Source organism: Ascaphus truei, unplaced genomic scaffold, assembly GCF_040206685.1.
Source record: "Ascaphus truei isolate aAscTru1 unplaced genomic scaffold, aAscTru1.hap1 HAP1_SCAFFOLD_356, whole genome shotgun sequence".
NCBI classification, from domain to species: domain Eukaryota; kingdom Metazoa; phylum Chordata; class Amphibia; order Anura; family Ascaphidae; genus Ascaphus; species Ascaphus truei.
Genome location: NW_027456574.1, coordinates 290,511 through 296,510, shown reverse-complemented (window position 1 = coordinate 296,510; position 6,000 = coordinate 290,511). Strand labels below are relative to the sequence as shown.

Genomic DNA, 6,000 nt, shown 5'->3' with positions numbered 1-6,000 from the left:
ATGATTATACTAACCATGGTAATAGCTATTAAATACAATTCTAGGTCGTCCGACAACTATTCCTAAGTAGATGAGAGTGTTGGTTTGTTAAGAGGGTAATGAGCTCTGTGTATCAATGGCTTTGCCTGAAAATGGAGTACTGTGAATACAGTCACTATATACACATACACAGTGATACCAGACCACCAGGCTCAGAAATAGCTGAGCCTATAGGTCTGTCCTGGTGAACAGCTATAACATATGATAGCCAAATGCTCTTAAAAAAGAATGAACATAGCCCTCTTAGACCACACTCTGTGGGTCTAACACTCAAAATATAAACAAATTAGGAGATAGTCAGAGCGTTGTGCTTCACATGACGAAGGCTCCGAAACGCTCTGACAGCGAGGAAAGCACCAGACCTCTCCGACTAGCTTGCGCACCCGGTAGTAGCGCCTGGCCTGCCCAACATATGTTTCACCGTTGTGGCTTCATCGGGGGCACCACTACACCCCCCCAGAAACAAACACCACCACCCCCTAAATATAATTCCCCCTCAACAAATAAAATCCCCCACCTCCACAAATACTTATTACTGTACCTCCCACAAATACACTGCCACACAAATACACTTACCACCACCCCTCCACAAATACACTTACCACCCCCTCATAAATAAACTTACCACTCCCCCACAAATACACTTACCAACCCCCCCACAAAATACACTTACCACTCCCCTACAAATACACTTACCAACCCAACCCCCCCTCCCCCACAAATACACTTAACCCTCTGTTCAGCTGCAGTTTCCTTGCGCCCAAAATGAACTTAAATAACACGGCATCTGTACACAGACACACACACACACGTTATTTTATGTTGAACTGCACTGAATATTTTTTATTTGGATGCTTACTTTATTTTGTGTCTAAACAAACACAAAACAGTACATTTTAAAATGAGGGCTGAGTCAGACAAGAATAATAGGTCAAGCCAGAAACTGTATTAGCATTGGAAGCATTTCAAGATACACTGTGTGCTTTAAACTGTTTCTATTTTTCACAGCTCAGACTTACAGTTAACACGTCTAAAAGATCTGAAGAGTATTGTTCAGCTCATGGTTAGCAATGGATATCACTGGATCTGTAACGCTGACTATTGTGATCTGCATCTCCTGTCTGCTCTTCTACTCAGCTCTGAAGACACGGGGAAGGAGAGGAAATCTGCCCCCAGGACCGACACCTCTTCCATTTTTGGGGAATTTATTACAGATTAGGAGAGGGAAGCTGGTGGAGTCATTAATAGAGGTGAGTTGTGTTATACGGAGGAGTCAGGCAGGAAAATTGTTTTGTAGGTGCATATAACGGTATTAATGGTGACCTCTGACATTTGACCCCTAATGCCAGCAGCTGATGCTTTTTAACCACTGCACAAGTTCATTAATGCACATTGATGCACACATAGTACATACACCTTAACACACATAAAAAAAATGATGCCCAACCAGCACACACAATAACACAATTATGCACACACACACACGCTCTAAGGGGCAAAGATGGAGAACCTTATTAGAGCCACATCAATAATGTTCTTGCTCTTCCTGCACATATGTACATATAGAACAAAATACTCAGATAATAATATGTTCTTGTATATCATTGCTATATATTCATAGCAATTTACAGAGACATTTTGCAGGCACAGGTCCCTGCCCCGTGGAGCTTACAATCTATGTGTTGGTGCTTGAGGCACAGGGAGATAAGGTGACTTGCCCAAGGTCACAAGGGGCCAACAACGGGAATTGAACCAGGTTCCCCTGCTTGAAACTCTGTGCTAGTCAGTGTCTTCACTCACTGAGCCACTCATTCTCTTATCTGAACACGCACACACATATTCTGCTGATGTTGTAATTAGAATTGCCTACATAGTTGTTACACCCCTTAATTCAGCAGAGTATTTCCATGAACTGTATAGTCCTCAATCACATTTGCTTAAAAAATATAATATACAAAAAAACAATAAAAAGAACTTACCAATAGCATTTTCTTAAAATGTTCTTATTTCTTATGGATTGGTGCCCAGATCCACTGCCTCCACCAGCCGGCTTTCAGATAGTACAGGAACAACAAGGGGCTGGATCAGCACTCAAAGAATATATGTAACAGAATAAAAGATAAAGCCAAAACTTACAGTATCAGTGAAATCCTCCATAAGGATGAAAAAATTATCCATACGGATTGCACAATGAAAGTGAATAGAGTCCAGCTACACTGTACTATAAGATTTTGCTGTATCTTTTATTCTTTAACATACACTCTGAGTGCCGATCCAATGGGTCCCTAGCCAGCAGAGGTTACAATCTAATTTTGGCGCTCTTTGACAATGTTATTACAGTTGAGTAAAACGTATGGCAGTGTGTTTACGGTCTACTTGGGGATGCGGCGAGTGGTGGTGCTGAAAGGTTACCAATCGGTGAAAGAAGCTCTGGTGAATTAAGCGGATGATTTCAGTGGTCGAGGTGAAATTCCCACCATAGACAGAACCTACAAAAACTATGGTAAGAAATCAGCCTCAACCCCAATGATTAAACATCACCTAGTAGTGGATAGTTCCAGTAGGTGTATTGGTCCTTGAGATATGTGAGTTGGTTGTAACTTGTGTCACCTTTAATGGAGCGACAAAGAAGAGACCTGTGAGATTTGGGAAGCTCAGCACACATGAAAAAGAGACCTGTGAGGTTTTGGAAAAATTTATGAAGAGACCTGTGAGGTTTGGGAAGCTTTGTATACATGAAAAACAGACTTGTGAGGTTTCAAATAGCTTAGCACATAAGAATAGACCGGTGTGGTTTGGAAAACAATGTACATGTGAAGAGAAATGCGAGATTTGGAAAATTATGAAGAAGAGACCTTAGGGACATAGAAAGTCCTGTACATATGGAGACCAGATGCGTGAGGTTTGGAATGCTCTGAACCAGGAGTGGGAAAACTGTGGTCTAGGGGATGGTTGCCTGCGGCCCACGGTGCATTTTGGGGGTTGGTGGCGTCTGCAGCAGGGAGGGCAAAGGAGGAAGCGGGGGGCAGGAGCAGAGCAAACAGGTGGGGATAAAGAGACGATGAGAGACATGCAGGTGGGGTGAGAGAGAAGAGGGGGAGAGATTCCAGGGGGAAGATAAAGAAGAAGGAGAGAGAAGAGTGAGAGAAATTCAGGTGGGGAGAGAGAGAAGAGTGAGAGATATGCAGCTTGGGAGAGAGAGAAGAGAGAGATATGCCGTTGGGCAGAGAGAGAAGAGTGAGAGATGCAGGTGTGGAGAGAGAGTGAGAGAGGAGCTTGTGGGTGAGAAGATGGTGAGGAGGGAAGCATGCTGGTAGCAGCTGGTGAGGAGGGGAGCATGCAGGGGAGAAGCTGGTGAAGATGAAAATATGTGGGTGAGAAGCTGGTGAGGAGGGGAGCATGTGTGTGAGAAGCTGGCGAGGAGTGGAGCATGCGGGGGAGAAGCTGGTGAGGAGGGGAGCATGGGGGTTAGAAGCTGGTGAGGAGAGGAATATGTGGGTGAGAAGCTGGTGAAGAGGGGAGCATGTGGGTGAGAAGCTGGTGAGGAGGGGAGTATGTGTGCGAGAAGCTGGTGAGGAGGGGAGCATGGGGGTGAGAAGCTGGTGAGGACGGGAGCATGTGGGTGAGAAGCTGGTGAAGAGGGGAGCATGTGGTTGAGAAGCTGCTGAGGAGGGGAGCATGTGGGGGAGGAGGGGAGCATGTGGGGAGAAGCTGGTGAAGAGGGGAGCATTGGTTAACTCTGGAAGCCACAAACTTAATGTAGATTCTACATTTGGCCATGAGGGACCCTTCCCCGCAGCCGCTGGACACTCAGCTGCCGGCCATATCGCCAATAAGATAAGTTAGCTAGCGGTCAGGTTTGGGGAATGAGAGGGGGTTTTAGCCTAAGCGGTTAGGATAAGGTGTTTTAGGGTAAGGGGTTGCATCAGTACTAGGGGTAAACATTAGGGATTTTTACGGTAAGGGATAAGGTTAGTGTCTTACATTTGCGGCAATGGGGCCAGTGGAGAGATGTCACTGCGGCGAGGTAAGTGGCGGTTAAACAGCAAGTGCAACCTGGTCGCGGCAAAACAGCTGCAACTAAATGTCAAAGACCGGGAAAACTAAAAAAAAAGAGACCTATAAGGTTTATAAAACACTGTACACGTGTAGCCCCCTGTCCCAATGTGTCAGGGCGACTATGTGTGCTGCTATACCTGTGTGACAAACAGGAGGCCTGATCCTTCACCACGTTGAGCTTAGGGTGTGTGTATCAGTATCTACTAACAGAGCCTCCACCTGAGCGGGATCCTTATGCAGTAGGAGGGCCCCTCCCAAGACAATATGCCCAGTAATACACACACAAAGTATGGGTAACAGTATTTACTGGAAGGTACTAAACAATAAACATGAACACACAATATACATGTACAGTATAGCTTATACAGACCCGCGGTGTATTCCCTACAGTACTTGGGTGCAGGGGCACCAGTGTCTCAGTGTCCAAGCCATGAAGGCGTTTCCCACCCCAAGTGTGAGACAGCGCTGTCCCACAATGTGTTGGTGCACTTGTGGAAAATACATGCCCAGAGCTCCAGCCCCGGGGGTCGCTGCGTAAGGCCAAGTTACGGTCAGTCTGTTCAACCGAACATCCGCCTCGGCGTCCCACCTTTAGATAGTCTCTGAGATGAGGACCTCTACTGTTCCCTGATGCAGGCCACGCGCACCGTGTGCATCCATCACCAGTACAATGGTACTAGCACTAACAGGCTAAGGGGCGCGTCTCTATCTGAGGGGCCTTGCCTGTAGCACCACAGGCTAGAGATGGTCAGGGCCTAGCTGGGACCTGAGGGTATACTCTGGCCTAGTCCAGCGGAGCACTTCTCCCTGGACCTTACCTATCCTCTTGCTGTCCTGCTCCCGACTCACCAACTGCCCTAACTGTCATAACTGTTCTAACTGTTCTAACTGTTATAAATGCAGAAGCCTTATTGGTTGAAAAAGTTATATAAGAAAATGTTGTACATGTATATAACTTAACAAATGCAGACTCTAAATAATATTATGCAATTCAACAAACATGTTGATAACGGAAGCCAGCTTTTTCTTAGCCAGCTGCTGAGACACATAGTGGGGTTCCCATAACTGATCAGATGCCACTCTAGTAGGAGGGTGTCTTTCTCGCTGGCTTCTGCGAGGCTCTTCTTCTGTGGTTCCCACTGAGGAGGGTCTGTCATAGTTCTGGGGCCTGACCCATCCCTACGTGAATACTCAGTCTCTGTAAAGTCTCTATTAGGCATAAAACTTGAACTCCTGGGATTCAATGGTCGGATTGGTGGAGGCACGGGTGTAGGTACCTGAGGGGCATGCCTATTACCCGGTGCTTCTTCGGGATGTGCCCATCAGTCTCCATTGGAATCAGGGGAGGTTCCTTCCATGGGATCCTGATTGAACTCATCTTGTGGATCTGATTGCTTTTCAGACCCCTCTGGCTCACTGGTCCTTACTATTGTCTCTGATTCGGGGTCACTGTCGTCTACTTGGGGAATGGGCAACAAGTGATTTCTGTTCCAGACCTTTACATGGCCATTCACGTCTCGTATGCAGTAGACCGGGAGGCCTGGCATCTAGGACTCGACTTCAAAGGCTCCATCGCGCCAGCGGTCGGCCAGTTTGTGTTTGCCAGGTATTCTGAGATTGCGTAGGAGAACAGCATCTCCAGGCTTTAGTTCCTGATAACGGAACTTGTGGTCATACCACTTGCGTTGTTGCCGGTGTTCAGCTGAGCTGAGGCTTTCCCCGTTAATTGATATGCGCATTGTAAGCTGGCTTGGATTTGCTGAACATACTTGAAATGCACCGTATTGGGTACCCCATCGGTAGATACCTTGAGGCAGATGTCCAAAGGCAGTCGTGCCGCTCGTCCGAACATCATAAAATACGGGGTATATCCTGTGGATTCATGTCGGGTGCAATTATATG

At 46.6% G+C, this 6,000-nt stretch overlaps 1 pseudogene; it reads left to right on the top strand.

The window, feature by feature from the left end:
* The first annotated feature begins 1,029 nt into the window (after positions 1-1,029).
* The window catches only part of LOC142483684 (cytochrome P450 2G1-like), a 105,753-nt pseudogene continuing 100,782 nt past the window's right edge, over positions 1,030-6,000 (top strand).